Consider the following 26,391-nt stretch of genomic DNA (forward strand, 5'->3'; position numbering starts at 1 on the left):
TAAAGAAAAAAAAACAGACAAGAATCACAAAAGGAGAAAAAATTGAGAAGGAAACTAAGTGAAAAAGAAAAACACAGGCACAAACTTATATGTAGGCCTATATAGTTTGCATAAAACCGAACTGAAACCCCAGAGTGCTGCCTTAACCGAGCAATTTGGGACCTTAAATCTTCCACAAACTCCAGCAATTATTCAGAGATTTGGAGCAGAATTGCTGCCAAGATGACTTCATTCTGCCAAAAGCAGCTGGTAAACAGAGAGTTTTCCAATTTATTAATGCCAGCTTACCTTTGATACAAAGAGCAAGCAGAGATTTTGCTTTGTGAAGGTCTTAAACTTCTTCTTTTTTTTCGTATTTCTTTGTTGGCCCAGCTTGCTGTCTGTAACTCAATCTGGCTCAGGTGAAGCAACTACACAGTATATTGTTTATCTCAGCAGGAGCCTCAGCCAGCAGTTTCAAATGCAGGGTGAAATTTGGTATGTTATACAGCATGTTTTACATTTCAGCCTCTTCAGATGAAGTCATCATTAGGAGTCTGAGAAAGCGTTTGCCGTGTGGGAGCTGTGAAAATGAATTGGTGTACCCTGTCAGGTGCTGGTGGGTTAGTCAGAGTCCTGTGACTAACCGATTTACGAGTGATCTGCAGTGTCCCAGCAAGCTTATTAGAACTGGGCAGATATGATCTATTGCAGTTTTCAGGCAAAGTCAGAATTGAATTACAGTGAAGTGGTTTACACCTGGAAGACAGAGCCAGCAGAATTACATCGCCATCAGAAAGCAACTGTTTTGGCAGCAGAAATGAGTGTGGTTTGCGGGTCAGAGGATCTAGAATATGGGCAGCTGCCGCTCCATTTATCAGTCATCTGGAACAGCAGTTTCGAAGATAAAATAAAATACTTCAACCTGGTAACTTCATACACATGTATCATCCAAATGTTCTTCGTATTAATCCTCCTTGGAACATCTTTTTAAAGGGGCACTGGAATACATTAAAGTAAGATTTTGTTACAATTGATAGTTTCCATGACCTTGTGTGGAAATAAAACCAAGCACAAACTATGATCTTTCACCTTTTGGATTACTTGTTTCATCATCGCAAAAAAAGGTGACTTTTCATTGGATGAGACCTGCCGTTTTAGAGGATCTTTTTTATGAGGAGAAATTCAATTTTTTTGTAGTGAATGATACATTTTAAAGGCCCCGTCTAACAAATCTGAACACATATCAAGCCCCTCTGTAAATGTGATACACGAAGTGTCAGTGGCTTCACAGTTCTGAATTTGGCAGTGCTGGTATAAGTGGCAGGCAGCACCTGCAGTTACTGTTTAATGATTACGACCTGTCAAGCTATCTGATACTGAGTTAGGTCTAGTGGGATACCTGAGAAGCTAATTGAAATGAATCACACCTTTTTTTTTGGCAGGCAGCACCTCAAAACTGATCATTTGGAAGAACCCAGGAGTACGAGACGAGCACTATAATATGCTAGTGCGCCATAGTTTGTTGTTGTTTTATATTTAGGATGTGCTTTGCATTAATATCTGCACCTACAGATTGTATTCCTAAATCCTTGCCGTTCATAAATGAGTATTCTCTTCTCTGCTGTTCTTCTGTGTGATGGACCATGAGAAAGTTGGAATCTCAGGTTCACAGAAAGCTGAATGTTATGCTTATGCAGGTGGCAGAATCCATTTAATAAACCTGCAATAAAAGTGGAATTAATTGTATCTTTTACATAAATTCAGCATGGGTCCAATAATGTTTTGGTATGTTCTTGACTGTTTGCATGTGGCTTAGTTGGCTGAGCAGAGCACATACCTAGACAGGACCAAAGTTTTTTTTATGCTGAGATTCAGTTCCACTAAGGAATATTGACACCTTTTTCCTATTATTGCAATTTCTCTCTTCCTCTTATGTCCGCCTCACACACAAAATTTTGTTTGGATAAATATTTTTACAGTTTCAGTTTCCAGTCTATTATTTCTGATCAAACAAAAGATCTACTGTGTTGGGGAAGTCTTGATTTGGTTAAAAAAAATAAAAAAAGTTAAACAGAAGCTGGTTTGGGTAAGGTGACAACACCTGTTCACAATTTAAAGGAAATTAAAAGATGTCTTTTCCTTTTTTCCCCTACATTCATTCTGACTATGGACCTGACCGTGCGGCAGACATCTGTAAGTTGGCCATACAGTCTTTGCAAATGTAAGGCATGCGGAACATATGGATGCGCTTAGCCCACAATCCTTTGCAGATGCTTGGGACGGCAGTTTAGTAGTGCATCCCGTGTGAATATCAAAGTATAGCCCCAAACGGCTAACGGTGATTGATCGAGACTGAAAAGCCACGTTCGGTGTCAAGTGCTCTGGGATATTGATCTCTGTAGTTTGGGCTGCTGGGAGTGCTTTTTCCCCAAAATTAATTTGTCTACAGACCAAACCATGCCTTTTCAGTAGCAAAATATTAATTTAAAAACCCATTTTGTCACATCGTGTTACGAAAAGACGCAGGAGAAATTATTGTTTTTATTTCTCGTGTACTTATGCGGTGAACAATTTACAGCTGCATAGTCAGGCTAAATGTTCGAATAAAGTGTAATGATAATCTGTTTGAAGCATAAATTGAGTGCATTGGCTGTTAACTAAACCATCAGGACAGAAGAAAAGGTTGAAAAAACATGTAAAGAGATGGAGCTGTAATCTTAGGAATTTTTCATGGCCTTGACTTCTCCCCAGTCACCTCGGTGCTAGGCTGTGCTGTTCCTCCTGAAGGAAATGTCTTCAGACTATTATTTTGGCAGGACAGACTGGATGTTAATGAGATAGGGCATATTAATCCCGAGAGCTGTGAAACCTCCCTTCTAGACCAGCCTGCTGGTAAAGACATTAACTTCCATGCTAACATCCATCTATCACTGGTAGCCCCAGCTTTGTGAGAGCTGCTCTGTTCCAGATCGCTCGCCCCGCTGCTTCTTTGTGGAGCCCTTGATTTTTCTTTCTCTCTCTCTCCCCTTTCTTTTCTTTCTTTTTGTTAATGCGCTGGCGACCTCTTAGCCCGGTAATGATGACAGATTTATGTTTTCTAACACCACAGAAGCTGCTCTATTTGTTAACTCAAGCCAGAGTCCAGCTGCGCTCCACCAGTTGTTTGTTTTCATAGGTAATTGTACCGCCAGGGGGTTTCCTTTAGGCTGTCTTTCACCTCCGTTGCTGCGTAGAGTTTCCGGGAGGTTGCAAATGAGCATTTCAGTCCCCAGTTTAAAGCTTGAGGCAAGGCTGTAGAGATTTAGGCTAAAAGCCCAGACTCACTTTCTTCTTTTAACCCACTGATCTTATCCTAATTCTGTTCATGTCTGCTGATGTGTTGTCCAGGAAACAGTATGGCTTTACTATAGAGGTAGCCAGTCAGGTGGTCAGAAAAAGACCGCAGACAAGTAGAATATATATATTTTCATTCTTAAAAAAGACTTAATTTAAAATGGGAAAGTCTTTCCCTCTCTGGCCTACATTATCTGTGTGAAACCATTTACTGTATGATTGGTGGGCCAGTCAGTAACTGCATTCTTCAAACCCTGAAACTTAATTTCCAACCAAACAGATGGGAGTTGTTCATTCAGTGCTAGCTGAACTGTCTAGCCTATCAAAGGCCTGAACTGGAGAAAGGTAAGAGCTCAGTATGATGGACATTGGTTTAAAAATGTCTTCTCCACCTTTGACCTGCAATTTGACCTTCGAGCAAGACACTTAACTTCTTTTGGCCTCTGGGTGTGAATAGCTGTGTACAGCCAGGACCACACTGGATTCTGAATAACATGATGCGTCATTCTAAAAACTCGTATAACTTGTCAAGGTTTGTTAAAAGGAGTTATGTACACAGTAAGACAATCGCAATGACTGATGTTACCACATACATTCATGACCAACAGCAACAGTTGATCAGTAAAGATCAGTAGATTCCTTACAGACCTGAAAGTCCTTTGTTTTACCAGGAAGTGGCAAGGTACTATTTGCCAGCACAGAGCCTGTATCTCCCTCAGTTTTAAAATGTTTTGAACAAATCTTTCAACTAAGCACTATTCAATTAAACTGAGGTTTTAAAGATTGTGTCACAATACAATTGTTTTGTGCATCTGTGTGCCAATTCAAAGTAAAATAAAAACACTAAGTGTTATCTCCTAGGTGGTACTTCCTGCATTCTATATAACTATCTTTGTAATCTCCTGCATAGGATTTCTGTCTTCTATGTAGGGACTTTCTATCTATTATGTTTCACTTTTTTTATCTCCAAATATGCCTTATTCTAGATGGGTCTCACATGAATGTGGTCACTGTGTGGCATAATGCCAAAACAAGCATGTTTTTTTTTAACAACAAAATGAAGTAATTAAAATGTATTCTTTTTAAATGTGAGTTTATTCAGATGTCAGTTTTATGTCAGAATGTTTTCATTTTTTCTGTATATTTTATAGTGACCATATGAAGTTAGAGTCCAGCATAGAAGATAACAAATCACACACCGGAAACAACCAATAACTATATTAAACTAAGGTCTGGATTAAATCAAACTGGAATAAACAGATGGTGCCTTTTATCCTATTTTGGTTTTCTAACATGCGGTTATAAAGGTTTTTGTATTATTAGTAACTGGTTTTGCTTGTACAATTTTGTTGGCTCTCAGGATGAAGAGCTCAGGTGTATCAACATGTTTATTACTGCAATCAGCTGCAGCCCTGCCTGCTCTACCAACCCACCCACGTTTCATAGAAATGCAAAAGTTATTTTTATTATTTTTCCTGTTGCACAAAGCATTTCTCTCCAGACACCAAGTTATAATTTTTACAAGAGGGTAGTGTGGCAGCACATCAAAGCCACATTGGGAGGTGGTGGCAGTTTTATGTTAAATTTAAAGTGAGGTATTTTCTACCAGAAAGTAATGCTAAATGCATTTTTATGATTTTTAATACCTGTAAACATATTTAATAGTACATACGTGCACACACACACACACACACACACACACACACACACACACACAATATGACGGGAAGAAAAACATGTTGTTCTTATCTGTCTTTTAAAACACTATACAGATTGTAACATTTTAAAAACATATTACAGACGATAGACAAACTATAGACTCAATTTCTTTATAATCTGATTCTGTTTTGCATGTAAATTTGAAATAATTGTTAAGCGAGCATCTTTAACTACTACTACCTTTTTTGGGGGTGGGGAGTATAATTGTCTTTATGCGTTGAGGCTGATATGTGAAGTTATCCACTTCACATGCCGTGTGGAATTCCCAGGCCCGTCGGCCGTTCTGTCCGGAGATATCCCAGGAATCTAGCGGAGCTGTGCGATGGCGCCTCCGCAATCCCTCACAGCCCGCTGTTTGTGTTCTGTTTGGAACTGTCTCCTGACAACTGTGGGTCCACATCAGCTCTCGTGCCTTTGCCATTGTGCCGATTCCAACTGGACTGGGAAAACTATTTTGTTTTCGAGTACTGGCATATGTAAACATCAAGAAAATATTTCTCTAGACTACCAAAAAGGGAATCGAGCATAATACAGCCCTAAAGGCATCTTTTACACCATTGTTGTCTAACAGCAGTATCCTTTTCCCATTTAATTTAGCATGCAATTATTAATATAAAAACAAAAAAACATGGGGTCTCGCCATTGAGTGTGAAAATGATGTTTGTCTTGGAGAAGGAAGCTTGTTGTTACTCTTCACTCTTCTCACTGAATAATTGCAATGGCAGGATTACTAACAGCTCTTGGTAACAAAGCACACCGATCACTTTCCAGTGATTGGGATAAAAGAGATTAATGAAATCAAACTTCTTATAAAAAGTGAAATGATGCTTGCAGCTGCTTGATAACACAATTTTGTGCAGCAAAGAAATTTACAGCAAAAACACGTGTATTAAAAAGAATTAGCCAAGAATACGTAGATAGCAGGAGCTTTTGTATGGCTGACACAGTGATCTAGGACAATCACACCTCACTTGAGCCTTGGAAACACAGAAACCAGAGTACAGCAAGTGGCGCCGACATCTGGAGCTCATTGCGCTGCAGATCCTAGGAAAATACTGACTTAAATGTCCATTTCCTTAGCAGTTAATTTAAGGCTGTCTTGCCCTTGCACTGCCGCTGTGTCCCCCTGGCAGGCTGGGCTGATGAAGGTAGCAGATAGGGTGAAAACAGCCCTAAAGGTGGAGGGAGCTGGGCACTGTGTTCAAAGTATATGGCAGGAAGATTGAAACAGTCTGTGTCATGTAAATTAATTTTAGTCACGTCAGACTGAGATAAAACTCTTCTCTAAAGTCATTAATTATCCTGCAATTTATTGAACACAGTGTTTAAATAAAATCAAAGTGTATATTTTTGTATTGTAGTAAGTTGAGACATTACTAGAGTTGAGGAAGTTATGGCTATATGTATTGCATTATATTTAATGCTCTGCACAGGTTAATTTCTTAAACACATAAAGTGCTGTCTGCTTATAATTAAAAGCCCTTTGGCTTAATTCATCCTTTTATATGCTACAATAGCTTGCTTGTTGAACTTTATGAGTGATTCATACAGTACTTGGGTTTCACACTTACTGTATAAGTTATGATATCATTTTATATTCCCTTGATTGTTATATCTTAGCTGCACAGAAATCAATTCCAGCAATTTTGCTGCGGTTTATTTTAGAAAAGACCCGCTTTTCTAGGCTTCTGTTGGCCCTTTTTGTTAAAGACAGGCAAGGGGTTGAACATGAGCCCCCCCAAAGACTGTTTTGAAACTTGTTATGACCAGAGTTGCTGGATTCCTATTCCAATGTTTTTCAAACCGCTGTTGTTACCTTCAGTAGTGTTTAGTTTTATGTGAGAACCCAAGTCAGTTTTTTAATAATGGCTGCCAGCCATCACATGTGCTTCTTGTCAGTCATTGCTCTGCAGTACTTCTGATGAATGGATACCATACCCATTTCATGGGGCATGCTGGGGGAACTCTGTACAGTGCAAGGCAAAAAGGCCCTTTGTGTTTGACTGTCTGACAATTGCATTCACAGAACACCCAATGATAACATTGTGGTTAACATTTTCCAAGAGCCCAGTTCAGTCTTTGGGCCTTCAGGGAGTATACTTTTTATTCTTGTCCTCCAAGGCCAGACTCTAAAAAAAGAAAGTGTGAAAAAAAAGAAAGAACAACAACAACAAAAAACTCAACCAAAAAACAACTGTTACTCATGAATGAATTGCACCTTTGTGTTAAAGCCCCCTGAAACGGAAAGATGAAAAAATGCCAAGAATTCTGAGGCCATGTCCTGTTAGGAGAAGCTAAGGGACCGAGTGGAATGCGAACTCTGGTTAGCTCCAAAACAATATTCCTTCCAATGGTACTTGAAAAAAAAAAAAAAGGAAGAAGAATGGCTATTATGGTTGGCCCATTAATCCCAAAATAGCAATGATGTCATGGCTCAACCCGATGCTAGAAGGATTCACAAAGAATGTTTTGTGGTTTGAGGAGCATTACAAGGGCTATAGGATTATACATTAGAATGTGTTTCACACTTGACAGAGACATAAACTGTCTTCTGGAGTAAGCCACCCTTTTCTGGTCTGAATGACATGTTGTGAAGTCTTTAAATTTAAAACTTATCCAGGAAATTCTTTCAGTGGCATTCATATTTGTTTTAAATGTAGTAATATATAACTTATGACTTGTTTCACACACCCAGGTCAGTGCTAATCTTGGTCTATCTTACCCAAAAGGATTAGCAGCTGGTTTCACAGACTAGCACTACACTACTCTTCCTAAAATAAGTGTTTTGCCTATAGACTATAGTCTAAGTCTGAGGACACCAGCCCTAGGTAGACTATAGTTTACTAGAGACCAGAGACCTGAATATGTGATCCAATCCAAAATCACATGATCAATCAGCAATTATGGGGCATTTTCCTACATCAGAGGCTTTAATGATATGGCAGTTATCTCAAACACTAAAACGTATGAGATTATGCTGTATTGGCAGATTCTAGAAAGATTGTAATGGAAACAGTTACATGTTACCAAGGTAATAGTGGGAGTTGATAACATTTTGTAATGTTTTTGCAAAAGGTCTCAGGCAGAGCTGTTGACAGATTTAGATTGACTCAATGTTACTTTGAAGTATTTATCTTTTCCTAGTGGCACCATTCAGCTGGTACCATTACCTTCAAGAGATTTACTTCTGACTCCTGATGCGAGTGGTTCAGAAGTGGGAAGATGTGAGACTGACTCACTGAGGATCTGCAGTCTGCTTTCAGAGATCTCAGCAGCTGGAGTTATGGATTTCATCTTGTTGTTTATTTTTTATGTATAGTTTCTTAGCTTCACATGGTTTTTCAGACTTCAAAGCCTGTATTTCTTTTGCTATACTTTTACTATGACTTGTTGTAAGTCTCTTTTGACACATTACTATCTTTGTCAGCAGTTTAAATTGATTGCTGAATGAAGAGTAAAGCCATGTTCAAGAGTGATACCAGATGATGTGGGAGTTTTATATGCTCCTCATTTTGTATACAGGACATGACAGTATCATAACGCATGCACTGACAGTGTGCTAAATATTCATGGTATTTTACCAGTGCTTTTATTAACATGAAGAGCATTATTTTGGTATGCTATGCTAAATTCACAGCAAGACCTAGGTTTTCAATGTAAAGGGTTCTTCACACACTCCAAACAAACCCTCTCAGATATAATTTATGTATTAAGTTCAGATCAAAATTTCCTTGTCACAAGCTTTAAATGATATGTAGTTCTCGTCCAGTGGTACGGTATTGGAAAGAGTATGCACACCGATAAAATATCAAAGAGGATACACAAAATCCCTTTCACTTTTACATCCATTCTAGTGCCTTTAAAAAAATGCCACCTTAACACCTCAGATTTCCACCTTGTTCTGGTATGTTCTTTATTCGCCTGCGGCCTTCCTGGTGTGAGGTTGCTGAGCTGTGTTTTCTGCTGTGGATTAATGCCCACAGGAGGCACCAAAATGCAATTTCCCCCTGACCTTAAAACAAGCTAATTACAACTGGAACTGTTCCTGTGGACACATTCCATACATACTTTAAAGAACCTTGGTTTGGGGGCGATAGGAAGATAATTTCTTAAAATGACCTTCCGTCTGAAAAAAATGGGCTATAGCCATGACTGCTGCCATAAAAGATGACGTTTGTCCTTCGTAGATTTCAGCTAAACACCGTTTGATTCATTTGTCTGGCTGATACAGCACAGGACCATTTACTGCAGATGAGGATCGAACTGTCCTTGAAAAACGGTGAGAAGGAATTTTACTGTTACCAGCTGCCAATGTCTGTATACTTAATTTATGAGCATTTATGAAGGGGAAAATTACTAAAATGGGGTTAGTTGAAGTTTCCTTATTGACTCCATTCTACCTTTGAACCACTGTTAAAAATGTAATTTTCAAAATTGTTTGCTTAGTAATTGATTAGGCTGCTTTGAACTACCTCTCATAACCTGCACAAAAAAATTCTACACTTACTGTATTCAGTAGGTAACACAGGGCAATCATGTATAATTAAGAATATTTCAAAATATCTCCTACTTAGTGTGCTTTTAATAATAATGTGGTATAGTTGTCTGTCTGATTGAAAGATTAACTGCCGTTGCCAGAGGTGATCTGCCCTTGGAGAACAGTGTTTGATGTGCGTGAGCTGAGGATTATAGAAATGTAGCAAATCTGGCCCTGTATTAATCAGCTTGATGGCTCAGGGGTAAACTATATTTTAAAAAAAAATCAGATACCTGCTGTTCCTTTGGCTCTGCTTTTGCTTTGTTGATCAAATCTCAGGACTGATTGAATTGGCTTTCTTAACAAGTAAATTTGTGTTATGTCAACCAATTCAGTTACAAAAGGTTTAACAATATCAAAGGCCTTGAATATCCCTTGGAGCACTGTCAAGATGATTATTAAGAAGTGGAAGGTGTATGGCACGACCAAGACTCTGTCTAGATCACACTGTCCCTCCAAACTGGAGAACTAAGCAAGAAGGAGACTGATCAGAGAGGATACCAAGAGGCCAATGGCGATTTTGCAAGAGCTACAGGCTTTTATGGCTAAAACTGGTCAAAGTGTACATAAGTCCTTGAGTAAAACCTGCTGCCTCTGCAAGACATTGACCCAAAGCACACAACCAAAACTACACTGGAATGGCTAAGAAACAAAACGATTAATATACATGAGTGGCCCAGTCAGATTCCTGACCTAAATCCAATTGAATATTTATGGCATGACTTGGAAGATTGCTGTCCATCAACGTTCCCCAAGGACCTTGACTGAGCTTGAACAGTTTTAAAAAGAGCAATGGTCAAATTTTGCCAAATCTAAGCGTGTAATATTGGTAGAGACCTATCCCAACAGACTTGCAGCAGTAACTGCTGCCAAAGGTGCTTCCACCAGGTATTAACTCAGAGGGATGGAGACTTATCCCATTATCATATTTCAGTTTTGTATTTTTTATATGTATTTTTTTTTTCACATAGTAAACATTTTTTTCCCCTTAGCAGTATGTTGTGTAGAAAGTGGAAAGAAAATCCCAATATAAAAGCATTGATCCAACAACATTTGAAAAGTTCAAGAGCTGTAGACTTTCTATAGGCTCTGTGTGTGTGAAAACTGTTCATAATGGTGGAGCCTTTTTAATTTGGCTAGTGTGCAGTATTAATTGATAGTCTTTATATATAACCAGTTCTAAGCATAATATATTGTTTTACTGTGTATCTAAAAAAAAACAATGAAAGAACAACAATAAAAGATAACTTGAATAACGTATGCCTAAACATTGACTTTCAGCAAATATTCAGTATAGCTTTTTTTTTTTTTTTTTTTTTTTTTACTAATCTCCTGCATCTCTTTTCCATATTACGTTAGTGTTAAATTCCACAGCTGTCTTGGTGCTGGACTTAAGAAAACTTATCATATTACTCTCAATATTGTGTGACCTTCACGGGCAGCCTATGGAATAAATGCAAAATAGACTTAACTGACCTTGAAAGCATTAAGACTGGGTTCTCCAATGTAATTGTTGAAATCTAGTGTCTAGTCTGTGTGTTGTTTGAAGCCTTTATAGATTTCCTTGTTTCCTCTCAAGTCTTTGAATCTGGAGTTGCATTTCATTCTCAGGCTTGAGGACTTTAGTCTGCATGTTCGTCCAGTCTGTTTATTGAGATTGATCACGGCTGGAACTTGTTTTGGTAATATAATTTTTAATTAACAAGCTTCAGGATATAGATTAATGTGTTTTTGTGCCATCCTAGTGAATTAAATGTAATGATTGATATCTGCACATAATCTTAAATACAGTCATGTATATGCTTTACTTTAGCTATTACCAAATTGTTGTGTTGTCACTTAGTTATGAATAAATTAGATGTTTCAAACTCATGCTGCTTTGCAATTAATAAAATAGACTGATTAGCATGTTATGTTATTCAGAACTTGGTGGTTTAGGCAGAATCAATCCCTATTAAGTTTTTTGTATGATTATATAAACATCTCAGCAGCAGAAAAGGGGTATTATAGGTAATTTCTGTAATTAATGGTTTTAAACATATTAACTCTGCTTCTGTGGCAGGGATCAACTTTTATGGAGAAGTAACTATAAATCAGACTTGACCAGTAAAACCCACTGATGACTATTGCCTAAACTATATATATTATTTTGATTTTAAAGTAAGTAGATGTCTGAGGTTTCCTGTAGCCAGTCTCTGGCACAAGAGGAGCCCATTAACAGGCTTTGTGTTGGTTCACACCCCCATGCTGAGAGTGAGAGCATGTGTGATGTATCCTGGGTTGCTAAGGACCATAGTGGTTTCTGGAAATGAAGGCTTACATTCACTGTTCCTGGAGGCGCACACAGAAGGAGTGTATTGATTTTGCCGTCTGACGGTCACAGTCTGCTTGCAGGCAGATGTAATGTTTACCATACAGGGGAAACGCTAGGATTAACACAAAGTGCCAGTCAGAACCACACTGTAACTTTGGCATTGAAGTCTGCAGTATGAGATTGCTGTGTTAATTTAGATGTATTGTTTTAGAAATGCAGGCACATGCACAACCAGACATGACATTTGAAATCTATATAATTTTTATATTAATTACATTAATATAAAAAATATTAATTTATATAATAATAATAATAATAATAATAATAATAATAATAAAAGTACTTAAATTACTTATTTTAACCATGTCTATTTAGAGCACAGCTACTGAAAAGCAATCATACAGGACAGGAAATAGAGATTTATGAATTGTGCAATACCTTATACTGGTAAATATCAAGTTATCCCAGTGTGTGTGACTTCACAGCACAAGTATTGTAAATACATGTCATTTTTATGACCTAGAAATAGTAGACATTTAATTATATTTTTTACAGAAAAAACATCAGTACAGTAAAAATAGTTCCAGCCAATTTTTCTATTACAGCTAAAATCTTGTAATAAAATTGATTTATTTCCCTTCGGGTTGCATCCGTGCTGTCATGTCCTGTTTGTTGTCTGAGATCTTAAAAGACGGCCCTTTTTATTGTGACCCAAATGGCTAATCACACTGTGGGTCTCTAAACACTGGTTTATTTCCTTCATGCGTTGGCTTTCCTACTGACAGTGGCCATAAAAGTCTTGTTAACTGTGGGACATTGCTCACCTGCTTAAAACCAATACTACCAATGTTTGAAATGCCCACACTAGCTGCCATCTGCAGCAGCTCCCAGCTGGAGTAAGACAAGTGCTGGGTGAGTTTATGGTTTGGAAGAGACCATGTTCTCCAGCTCAAACACCCGAGATCACCATCATTTCTCAGAATTCAAAATGGCAGGGTGCTAGTGGCGATGGTGAGGGGGAGGAGTGAGGGAGAGGGGGTCGTAAATGGCAGGTTAAGCGAACACTCTCCTGCTCTCCTCTGATCTGGACACCACCTGTTCACAAGACTGGAAGCAAGCCAACGCTGGATTGCTTGGACCCTCTAAAAGCCTTTCATGTGCTAACTAAGGCATTGTGAGGCTCAGCTTGGTAAATTTGTCTTTACTTGTACTTTGCTGACCCTCAATAGGCATGTGTCCACAGGCACCACGGTGTGGGCCGGACTGTCATGCATTGATTGGCATGAAAGAGAGAGAGAGAGAAGGGTGAGGGAAACCATTAGATTAGATTTTGACATAATTCTTGTAATGTTCCTTAAACACACCCATATGACTAGAAAACAAGGCAAGAATTTGTAAATGGATTAGGATTTAGCTAAAAAAACAATTGTATATATTTAAATAATAATAATAATAATTATTATTATTATTATTATTAAAATGCTGGCAGGAAATGTACATGAATATATCACTAGTTTGAGAAATGTCAGAAATGTTCACTAGTGGGATTAGCATTCTATCAGCTGGGTTCAGAGGTATATTCTTTGTTGTGTAACATGGTGTTCCACTATAAACTTGAATGGGCTAAGAGAGAATGGGAGTTGCAGTGAATTAGATGCACTGAATTAATTCTGTAATGAGGTCCTTGGGAACGTGTGTACAGTTGGCATTCAATGGCATTTCACTTAGGTTAAACTGAATTCAATGCTGTAAGAAATGTACTGGATGAAGCAATTGGTCTGTTTAACAACAGGGAGCTGACTGGGGCCCCCAGTACAATACATGACATTAGACAAGATACAAACAAGATAGACTCTAGATGGTTGTGAGATAAGCTATTTGTGCCTCTGATTATATATAAATAAATATATCTATTTATATATAAAACTTTTATTTCTGTTTAAACGAGCCAGGAGCCTCTTCTCTCAGCATGGAGCCCACAGTGCACAGGTTTAGACAAAACCTGCCAAGTTAATACATAGCGTGTACACATAACAGAAGATCATTAGTTAGCCTTAGGGCACACATATTCTTCTCATTTATTCTCTTTCAGTTCTTTGTATTATTTATTTATTTATTTATTAACAATCTACATATTTACATAAGTAAATCAACTTTCACATAACCAATTCGTCTTCACATTCTACCTCAGCCTGTCTGTATAATAATGTGCAACTGAATAAAAATGAAATGCCATTAAAAGGAGATAAGAGGTACCGCTCCCTGTTGTGAAGGACACAGAGGCAGACTGAAACAAGGCCCCTAGCAATTCAGAGATCGCACTTTTAATTGAATGTCTGTCATCACTGCCTGCCAGCTATAAAGGCATGGAAAATTCATAATCGTCAGTCAAAAAATCTTTATCATTATATTTCTAATGGAAAATGTTCATATTTTATACTTGATGAGCAATAAAACATAGTTTATAGACCATTCAAGCATGTTGTAGAAAAACTACATAACTAAATAAATGTGTGTGTATGTATATATATATTAATAATGTGTAAGTGGTTGTGTGTGTATGGCAGGTGCTTAATCACTCAAACACATTCTATTAGATAATCTTTTCAAAACACAACCTCAAAAATGCTGGTTACATACATACTACCTAATAACTTTTTACAAGCAAAAGTAATTATTGCCACACTTGTCTAGCATTTCTTTCTGTAAAATATGGTTTTCTTTCCACTGTTTTTTGTGCGCAGTTATTGTTCAGTCAGAACACCTCATGCAATAACGTAAAGTTCATTGACAATGTGTTACAATCATTTTTCAAAGACTGTTGGCTTTGGCCTCGCCCTTCAAAGGGCCCCTGTCTGCCAGTAATTTGGCAAAATTCACATGCCTCACCAGAGCCAAACTGGAGGGCAAGGGTACAGGTGGAGGTGAATTCAAACACACAGTATGCCACAGTGTTGGGCAAGTTTAAATAAGATAGCCTTGACATTTGTTGAGTATTCTTTTTCTGTGGTAAATCAATTAGTCAGTTTTTTTAATTTTATGTTTGTGTGCATGTGCATGTGCATGTGTGTCTGTTTCTTGCCATGAAGGGTCTGGTATGAATCCTTCCTCAGGTGTATTTTTGCTGGACCGCTGCTCAGCTGTAGTTGGAACGGTTGAGAAATGTTTGGGGAGAGAAGTATTGCACTGCCTTACATGAAATTAAAAGCAATGTGAAACTGGATGGACATATTCTGAGCATCCCAAGCTATTGAAAAGCAGCATAATGGATGTAGCTGGTGTCCAGTCAGCGAGAACTATAGTCTGACATCCCCAAACTGTCCTTCATGGTCCGTCCTCGTCTGCCTTACATAGGTGAGACTGAGCATTTCCAAAGACGTGCTCAAGAATGCTCCCAGCATGACGCGTGGTGAAAAGAAGATAAATGGTGTGAGCAGCCTTAATGTGTTCCAGCTGGCTCTTGGAAGAATGCCGTGTTTGTTGTGTTCATTAGGGTTGGTGCGCAGGCCCCCGGGAGCTGTCCCGGCCTTTAACCAACAGGTGGAACCCAACAGGCCGATCTGAGGAGCTGAACTCCAGCTAAAGAGGCTTCACACTCATTTCTAATTACAGCCTCTAATCAGGCCTTAACGGAGAAATGCTGTACCTTTTAATGAGCAGTTGCCACTTCCCTGGAAATCATGCAGTCAGGACTGAGCCTGGTCACTATTTATCACCTGTTTATGGAATAACATTTTTCCTTTGCCTTTTTTACTGCATTTATATATGTGTGTATATATATATGTGTGTGTGTCTATATACTTTTTTTTTTACTGTCTAGGGTTATTAATTAGGCTCCCCAACTCTAACTCTCTGAAGTCAGGATGTATTCAAATATTTGAACAGAACAGAAATCACTTTATACATGGCTGGTGCTGGAAAGTTGGAAACCATTCACGAAAGAGAGGAAAACAAAATCCTTGTTTTTTTATTGCTTGAAAAGAATGTAGCTGGCAAGGCAACACTTTTTTTTATTTACTGTAATTTTAAAATCTTTACATTTTTCATGCTTGAAATGTCTTAAACTTTACACTCTGTATTTTTGTTCATTGGGTTAAAAGCCAAAATCTAAAATAGGATAATTTATTGCACCACAAAAACAATGTCCAGCAAACAATGAATAACAGGTGCATTGAAGTCCAACACTCAACAAATGCAGCAAAGGCAGAGGTTTTCATTACTGGGCATATTTAAAATGCACAACATGAAACAACATGGTCTCATGTTGGCAACATTAGTTTTATCTACATATAGCAGAATGTTGTTGTTAATGCTGGACAGCAGACAGAAGAGATGTGGGAGTGTTCAAATTAAACCTTGGTGAAAGTGTTATGATAAGTCTATTCTCAATACATTTCCTGAATAAAATGCTTTGCTCTTTTAAAAAAAAGAAATTATGCAGCCAGCCTGCATCATATGAAACAGAGATTTCAAGCAAAACTATATTTTATTCCAGTACTATGTTTTGTGCTGCTGATACTTTACTAGTGCTAGAGATGGCAGTCTTAATTCTTGAGATTAAATATGCAGGCACACAAACTGCTGCTACTTACTGTATTCTTGTTTCAATGCAGGCAAGTCTGCACTGATGTCTGCGAAGAAATGTCAAGGCTGCTCTATGCACTGTACCCTCTGCCCTAATTTATCAAATGTAATTCATTGACAAATAATGCAGTGAGGCCTTAATTAGCAGTATTCCTTCCAGCTCCTTGCGTACGGAGCCTATTTATAACTATGATTTAGTGTAGCCTCCTGACCCAGTGTCCTCATATGTCTTGTAATCTGTGTCTTTGACAGCTACACCACAAGCTGCTATGTAGATATTTAACCCTCTACCTACTGTACTCTTGATTTTGGTTGTTCAGATTCTGTAGATTTCTATTCATGTTTTTCTTTCTTAATCTTCTGTTCCCTAACTAAGTTAATGGATTCTGGTTTCCTATTTATTTCATCATCTCACTCTAATGTAGTGATTGAGTAATTGCATTTGTTATTTGATCCTTGTAAGTGCAGGTTATAGGCTTACAGAACCTTCTTCCTGCATACTGTGTTACTGCTAATTAAAAGTTTTGTTTTTAGGCAATTGTGCAGAACTGTAAGTGCTTTTCAGTATGAAATGTGGTACACAATATTATTGGTAATTTCAGAGCTTGATTTGTATGTTCTAAAAACTGAGAGTTTAAAAATTGAACATTGAAACTCTCAACCTGAGAAGATCTGCTCATAATTAATTACTGGTAATATGTGCACAGTTGGAGAAAATCAAAGTTATAATAATTTTAATGGGTTGGTGGTTGTGGGGAAGATATAGACTAGCTTGTAAGTTAGAGCAAACCTAAGTTGCCTCAGTATTTCAGAACATAAGGACGCCATTAAACAGCAATGGCCTTCCGCTCCTTTAGGCACAGGTGGGAGATTTCAAAGAAGTCTCCTTTTGTTGCTCTTTAGGAGGGTTGCTAACAGGAACTGAAATGGCTGGAAAAAACACAAACAAACCCGACACGCAGCAGGGCCTGACAGTGGTGGCAGTCGTGCAGATGTGGGATTAAATTTCACGCTCGGGTGTTTGTTAAAGCAAAGAGGGGTTCCTTTCTGTTGGGCCACCTGGGTTGGGTCCTCAGTTGCTGTTACGCACCATTTCAGATTGGAGAAAGGAAAAAAAGAAAGACAGGGAAAAAAAAAAGACCAAAAAAACTAAACCCTTCAGCTGAGCAGCACATAGTGCCCGATGTGATAATGCTGAAACGGGATAGCTCGGCCTTGCAGTTTATCAGCCTTACCTTATGCTAATATTCCTCCAGGTTTTGGCCTCATGAGGTCTGGATTACATTTGAGTCACCATGTCTCAACTAACTTGGTAATGTATGCCTTCTCAGGTTTGGCAAAATCAGCCACATCTATTGATTAGTCAAAGTTAGTGTGAAATACTTCCAATTTTTTGAAGTGATCCTTTCAAATTGCTGCAGACAGATTCTTTGGACAGGAATAAATTGCGACACAATTCCCAAGTTTTCTTTTTTTTTTTAAGCTATATTTCTGTCACCTTTGAAAGCCATTATCATGTCGTTTAATTGTAATATCTACATTATTATATTCCATCCAAACATTTGAATTAGGCTGTATTAACACTATATAACTCAAAATGTTCAACTTTCCTGTCATTATTAATGCACCTGGAAACACCCATTATATTTTCCAACATTAGATAGCAAAATCAGAGGCTAAGAAAGCAGCAGTTTATATTTTAAACTCTTGAGTATATCTGACAATTATTTTAACAACAGTATGGTAAAGTTGCAATTTACAAGTTGCCTACTTTTCCCCTTGCTTTGACCAAGTTATGATTTATTGTTAATTAGAACTTGATGATTAGTCTTCTTTTAATAGCCCCAGGGATGTTCCCATTTGCAGTATTACAATATTAGAGACGGATCAAACGACTGTGGTTTTGTTATGAAACAATGGCATTCTTTGCGGTCTTGTAAGATAGGCGTGGGCCTTAAAGGGAGGATTTGCAGGGGAAAGAACTCAGATGTGAGGTGGGAGTTGGATGACGTTGGGCTTTGCTGAAGCGGAGAGCAAGATTTCATTTTCGCAGGTGATTTGCAGGTTCGCCTGCAGCTACCTGACAAAGGCTTGGTAGTAAGACTATAAGAACAGGGGATTAGGAAACCTAGCAGGAGAGCAGGTGAAAGCAGCCCCCCTTTTCTCTGCACAAAAGCAGGAATATTCACTATCTTTGCCTCCTGTTGAGGAGATTTGTATGGCTTTATGCGCAGAAGTAGAAGAAAACAATGAATTCTGAGGCCTTTTAATCTGACGTCTTAGGTTTCAAGGCTGTATGACCCTGATGCGTCATGTCGTTTGGTTTGAGTTTCTTATTTTCAAGCACTGCTGATTAATTCTTGCATGCAGGTATTATGTTAACTGTTTTGGCTTCAGATATGTACTACTGTAAGCTGACCACTATAGAATGATATTGCTAGCAGTTATAGTTGTTACTGATTTTTTAAACTGTCACATTAAATAAAACAGCAATAACTGCAAATTAGACTAAACCACTACCATATGAATGATTATTTGTGTTATTTGATGACTATAATAATGATTTGTATGCTGAAAGTAACGATTTGGAAATAATAGAACATTATTATAGTTAGAATCAATGCTGCCACCACCAGGCTTGACTGTAGGGATGGCGTTGACTGGGATTTGTGCTGTATTGGGTCTGTACCAATAGTAACTCTTGGCATTTAGACCAAAAGGTTCCAATTTGGTCTGGTCATTTTTGCAGGATCACTCAGGTGCTTTGTTGCAAACTCCACGTGGGCTTTGATATTCTTATTAATGGCTTCCTTCTTGCCACCCTGCTCAGTTTGGGGGACGGCCTGATCTAGGCAGTGTCTGTGTGGTACAGTGCACCATCCATTTCTTGAAATTTCCTTGGTCTTCATGGTTGAGTCTTTGCTTGAAATTCTCTAGTAGGTTTTGTATATAATATATTTATCAATTCCTACTTCAAAGTGACGTGACTTTATTGCAACAAAATTTGAAAACTGTGAGAAGGTCTTAATACTTTTGAAAGTGTATGCTGTCTGCTTTCATTGCACAGATGTACATGAGGAATTACTATATATATATGTAATTCAATTTACTCACTTACGTATCTGTTTTTCATTTTATTATTATTGTTTTCCTCTTCTTTTCTTATAATATTTCAAGTTTAGTTTTGCGAGAGCCCCAATTCATCAAGTCTAAAGTCAAAACTTGATTCCAGCCAGACTCCTGTTATTATATAAATATATTCACATTGGTGTCAGATTCAGTGTCAGAAAGCCAATAATAAAAGGGAGATCATATCATTGGCAATGGGTGACTAGCAGGAAATTAGCCTATATTAAATTGGCTTGGAGCATTTTTTTTTTCCAAGACAAAACCAAGAAAATTGTTTTTTAATCATGCATTTTAAACCACTGGATCAGAAATGGTTTAATTCAGATTTAGTTATTTACTTTAGAACATGCATATGTTCCAAATTTGGGTGATAATGTGGAGGAAAGTGTAAGATTAATGATTGTTACACATCTTTGTAGGAGACATAATACATTGTTAGCCAGTGCATTATTTCTTATATTCTAGAATTACAGTCAGATTAAGCCCAATTTCAGGATCTAACCTATTAACAGAGAATGGCATATACATATAGTACTTTGCAAAAGGTTTAGGCAGGTGTGAACAAATGCTGTAAAGTAAGAATGCTTTCAAAAATAGACATGTTAATAGATTATATTTATCAACGAACTAAATGCAAAGTGAGTGAACAGAAGACAAATCTACATCAAATCAGTATTTGGTGTGACCACGCTGCAGAATAAATTTGGGGCCAATCAGATGCCTCCCTGATGGTATTGCATGATGGATACGGATACGGAGACTTCACTGTTGCCTACAGACACTCATTCGTGTACCGCTCTACAGCCCTCCGGGAACAAACTGCCTTCTGCTCCAGCCAAATATTTCAAATTTTGACTCATCAGTCCAGAGCACCTGCTGCCATTTTGCTGCACCCCAGTTCCTGTGTTTTCATGCATAGTTGAGTCTCTTGGCCTTGTTGCCACAACAGAGGTATGGCTTTTTGGCTGCAAATCTTCCATGAAGGCCACTTATGACCAGACTTCTCCAGTCAGTAGATGGGTGCACCAGGGTCCCACTGTTTTCTGCCAATTCTGAGCTGATGGCACTGCTGGACATCCGATTGTGAAGGGAAGTAAGCATGATGTGTCTTTCATCTGCTGCAGTAAGTTTCCTTGACCGACCACTGCGTCTACGGTCCTCAATGTTGCCCGTTTCTTTGTGCTTCTTCAAAAGAGCTTGGACAGCACATCTGGAAACCCCTGTCTGCCTTGAAATATCTGCCTGGGAGAGACCTTGCTGATGCAGTATAACTACCTTGTGTCTTGTTGCTGTGCTCAGTCTTGCCATGGTGTCTGACTTTTGTCAGTAAACTGTCTTCAGCAGCCTCACCTTGTTAGCTGAGTTTGGCTGTTCCTCACCCAGTTTTATTCCTCCTACACAGCTGTGTAGTTAATGATTGTTTTAACCTACATATTGAATTGATGATCATTAACACCTCTTTGGTAAAATTGTTTAATCATACACCTGACTATATGCCTAATTGTACCTAGAAGAATTGATGCTGTTTTGAAGGCAAAGGGTGGTCACACCAAATATGGATTTAATGTAATTTTTTCTTCTGTTCACTCACTTTACATGTTGTTAATTGATAATTAAATTCTATTTTTGAAATGTCTCTTACTTTACAGCATTTTTTCACACCTGCCTAAAACTTTTTCACAGTACTGTAGATTAACTGAATGTATTTTTAATGTAATTCTAGATGTATAATTCTAAAATAAAACTTTATTGATACTTAAGTATAGAGCAATGCAAACATTCAGATTGATTGCCTTCAGACATCAATATGAGTTTCCTGTTTTTGGTGGTTCGCCAAAAAAAGTATTATTAAATTCTGCAAAGGTAGTATTTCAGAACTGGATTTCCAATTGGAAAGCTGTCCAAAACTTCAAGTTTCATTCAGCTTTGAAATACAAATAATATTTTTGTAAGGTGCAGTGGGTACTGGTACAGACTGTATTTTTCTGTGTGAAATATGCTGATGTTTTGTTGCATTATTACCCAGAATGTGTGAGGCATAGGTAGTGAGCTCTTGGACTTTACATACTAACTTTTTTTGTTCTTTGTTGACATTGGATTGGTATCTCAGACACCACTTCAGAAATAATGGTTGAATGCTGAAAAGCAGCCATGGATTCTTACATGAAAGAATTTGAGAACTGATGAGTGAATAGACTTTATTCAGTAGAACCTGGGAAATTATTAACTCAGAAAACCTGGCAATTCTTGTACTTCAGCATGTACTATAATAGACTGGGAAATATTAAAATATAAATGCTAAATTGTGCTTTTTTTAAACAATCATATTTAAGTAAACTTAAGTCATAGGTAGTGAATTTATTTGAAATTAATGGAAAAAGCTAATAAAATAAACAGTCAACGATACAAAGGAATATTTTAAGAAACTGAAGCTCTGCTTTGATGTCCGCACATTTTCCACATTTATGTGAAAAAATATATACAGTATATAGGAAGTCTGCACACCCTTTAACCCTTTTCAAATTGTGTCAGTGCCTCAGACTTTCATGCATTTAAATAAGAATTAACACACTGTTAAGGGGAACAAGTTTTTATTGTGAATAAACATAAAAAGACAAAACTGAGGTATCGTAATTTGAGAAGTCTCAACCCCCCTGAGTTATTACTTTCTTAACAAAACTGTTCAAGCTCTGTCACATTCCTTGTGGAGCATTGATGGACGGCAATCTTCAAGTCATGCCATGAATTTTGAACTGGATTTAGGTTGGGACTCTGACTGGGCCACTCAAGGACATTTAGCTTTTTGTTTCTTAGCTACTCCAGTGTAGATTTGGCCTTGTAATTTGGATCATTGTATTGCTGAATGGTGAATTTTCAACCCAGTTTCAGCTTTCTTGCAGAGGGCAGCAGGTTCCTCAAGAACTTTTCTGTACTTGGCTCCATTAATTTTCCCTTCTATCCTGACAAATGACATGATGCTGCCACCACAATGCTCTTGACCATGCTCCAAAGGATATACAAGGCCTTTGATATATTTTTTTAAACCCATCCCCTGATCTGTGCCTATTTTTAAAATAATTTTCTACAATTTCTAATTTTCTAGGCCAGCAGTGTAGAGTAGTGGTTAGGGTTCTGGACTCTGAAACTCTGCTGTATAAATGGCTAAATTGTATTTAAAAAAATATATTAAAAAATAATGTGATAAATTGTAACAATTGTATCATGCCTTGGATAATGTTGTTGGCTAAGAAATAATAATACAAGATATATATATACACAAACATGATCTCTTTCTTAATTTGTACCTTTTAAAATTGTACAGTTACTTTCAGGAAACAGTCAGATATGCCCTGCGTGTGATAGTTCATTTTAAGGAGATAATGTACAATTGACAATTAATGTATTTTCTGGTCTAAGAGAGAGAGAAATAAAAAAAAAGGTTAATTTATTTTAAATCTTTACAACTTCAAACATTCTCCCTATTGATTGCAGCTTGAAGTCTGCCTGCCCTCGTGGTGAGCTGGCTTATTAATTTGTATCGGTTAATTGTCCCATCATCCCCTGAGTGGTTTTGCCTTTGTCTTACACTATAGGGAGCTGGGAGTCCCACCGAGAGCTTAACTGTAACATGAAGTTTGGGCCCCAGAGCCTTTCATTTTTGCTGGCTGTGGAACATTCCCCTAAGCTGATTAGCAGCCATTTCGGTTTAATGTATTCTTCATACACCCCCTCTCCCACCACTCCAAAGGAAACAAAGCATTCTGGGAGAAAGCTGCATACCTCCTTTGTGGTTTGAATATCTTGGCAAATTTTTACAAGGTAAATCCATTTTAGTTTGTTTTGTTTTTTTGCCATGGAAAGATATGAACTTATTGTTTATGGGAAGAGCTACCTGCACCTAAGTGTACCTTGGAATAATTTTATTTTGTGATACATTTTTTTGACAACAGATCTTGATCAACTGGGGTTAGGAAATAGAAGTACATTATTTGTGTCAAGTAAATGGTAACCAATTTGAGTATTGAATAGTTTAAGATATTGCACAATACTTGCTCAGTTCTGGAGACCTGTCTGAATTTATAGTTAATGTGACTATACATATTTTGAAGGTTACTTCAAGATTACCTCTAATGGACAGTAGTTTGATAATATCATGTGGCATGACATGGGCATAATATCCTTATGGAATGAACAAACTAAATGGACCAAATACTTGATATTTACAACTTACAGTCTGCTTTTTATGTTTCTGCAGATCTATTAGAAGAAGAAGAATATTAATAATAAATATATTTTTAAAACTAGGATAATGGTATGGATGGAGGGGTCCTTCTTGGGGAGGGAAATATCTGACAGGGGGCTACCACCTGAGGGGCAGAGGTTGCAATGTATTCTATTCCACCAATATAAAAAATGCTAACAAAAACCACCTAGTTTTAGATAATGTCTGTGGGCCACTAAGTCTAGTTGATTAAATGTATATGGGGCTTGGAAAATCTTAAACAACAATGTAGTGACAAGGGGGCATTACTGTGGTCTTTGCAGTACATCTGTTCTCTGTTGCTCAAACACACAGGACATTACATCACTGAGAGACAGCTGTCGCACATTAACCCTTGTTGTTAGCCATCGCTCACTCACTGCATCTGGGAAGTATGAGAGCGTGTCAACCAGGACAATGTGGCTGACTTGTGTGGCGTTTTTCTCATCAGAGTTTCAGAAAGGCTGCCATGGCAGAACCATTGTAAGGAGAGTTTTAGAGAAAAAGGTGGCATGGATAAAAAGAAACAAGGTAGGGAATAGGGTAGTCTCAGGGCACATTGACTTTTGTCGCCTACCCAAAAGAGAGACAGAGCGACTTCAAGAGCAATCCTACCCGCACAAAATCCCAAATACCCCTCCTTGCTTTTGCTGGAAAGACCAGTGCAGGAGCACAGGAATGAGATTGAGGCAGAATGGTAAGGCCGCATTTGTCCCTGATTAGAGTGGTACGAGGGGGAGAGGTCTTTTGTTTGGCTGAAAAGAAAGCTTGTAGCTCATTAAGTGCTGCTGGGGATTAACCATGTCAGCTATTGTTAGCTGAAAAGGTACCAGAGTAAGGCCACAGAAGGTGGGGTCTCTTCTCGAGACCCAATCCCCACCCACCCTCCGTGCATTCTGCTCTCTTCTAAAGGTCTTTAACAGCCTCTCTGTGGTTGGTAAATTGTAAAGTGGAGGAATCTTTTCTCATTAGAGGATTTTTTTCCAGTGCATTCTTTTGTGGTCCTGCCAGTCCATTATGAGATTTGAACCAAGCTTCATCTCAGGCCAAACCTAAAAAAGAAAAGAGGAGAGGAGAGGAGAGCATTAGAGGGAGAAAGAGAGTGAGAGACAGAGTGAGGGAGAGAGAAAGAGAGCAGAGTGGGCTGCACAGATTAGACAAACCAATTAAATTAGATGTATTTAATGACCGAGAATACAGCCCACTGCTCAAGAAGTTTCTTTTGAAGAAATACAAAACTTTTTTGGAGGGGGATCTTTCCTCTATTGACAAGAATGTTAGGCAATTTTCTTTTTCTTTTTCAATTATTCTTTCCCCCCCAGTTTACTTAATTTGCTTTATTAAACGGCAGACCTATAGAAATGTCCTCTCCCTGTTCAGACCCTTTGATCAGTAATGAAGACACAACTCCCAATGGTCTTTTCTTTTTTCACATTTTCTTCATGTATTCAGGTAACATTCTCCACTAATTGAGCATGTTTTTATATAGTCTTTTAACAAGACTGGCCTTTGAAGTTTTTCAGGGGAAAGGAACACATTCTTTGAGTTTTGATTGCAAGTGTAAACCGTAAATGGCTGTGGTGAGATAAACAAATCTGTTAACTCTAGTTCTGCCATTACTAATGTCTGAACCTCTATAATAATCATAAACATCATAATGTATTTATGGCTTCTGGTACAAGTTGTCAACATATGTCATTGCACCGTAGTTAGTATTTTACATGCACTCTTGTTTCTCTGAGCTCCACTGGCTCCGCACTGCAGCTGTGTGGCTGCATTTGATTTCTGTAAACACACGCAGAAAAACTTGGGTTCCATGATTGCACACATGATTCGTCTGAACTATATGGACACTCACTAATAACTTGTATGTCCAGTAAGTAAATCAGAGGTAGGGTCAAGGAAAGTAAGGCCTTTTTTTACCTATTGCAATGCAAGCAAGCAAAGTCCACCTGAGGATGCATTTAATTTTGAAGTAAACCAGTGAATTAAGTGACAAAGGGAACAAAAACAATCCCTGGCATGGAATATAAACCCATGTTGGAGTTTTCGGAGGGGGAGGCTCTTCATCCAAGACACATACATGTAAGTCTGTCAGGAAGGGGAACACTTTATCATTTTGATATTTTTAACGGTATCACAGAAAACAAAATGAAAATTAACATAACTATATGCTTTATGTTTGAAACATTTAAATATGAAAGCTTCAAAATTCATACAATTATAGTCTTTTTTTTTTTTTTCCATATAGAACTTTATAAAAAAGCTTCAAACCTTTAAAGCCAGTGTCTTGTTTTATATTAGACAGTGTATATCGTGTTGATATCACTATGTCAATTGTTATATAAACACTGAAATGTTCCACGGCGCCTGTAGTATCTAAAAGAATGAGTTTGTAGGAAGTTGTATTTGTAAATGATAACCAATGTCAATAGGAATAATGGAATGTTTCTTCAGGCCTTCCCGCTTTTGGCAGGACTGTTTTTCACTTTTATATGGCAGGTTTGCTCAAAAACGAGGAAAGGCATTTTT

General features: G+C 37.8%; 1 protein-coding gene across 1 annotated transcript in view; it reads left to right on the forward strand.

The window, feature by feature from the left end:
• Nucleotides 1-26,391, forward strand: part of fgfrl1a (fibroblast growth factor receptor like 1a) — a 100,819-nt gene that overhangs the window by 56,610 nt on the left and 17,818 nt on the right. The window lies entirely within an intron of this gene.

The sequence above is a fragment of the Amia ocellicauda genome, chromosome 13 (assembly GCF_036373705.1).
Source record: "Amia ocellicauda isolate fAmiCal2 chromosome 13, fAmiCal2.hap1, whole genome shotgun sequence".
Lineage (NCBI taxonomy): Eukaryota > Metazoa > Chordata > Actinopteri > Amiiformes > Amiidae > Amia > Amia ocellicauda.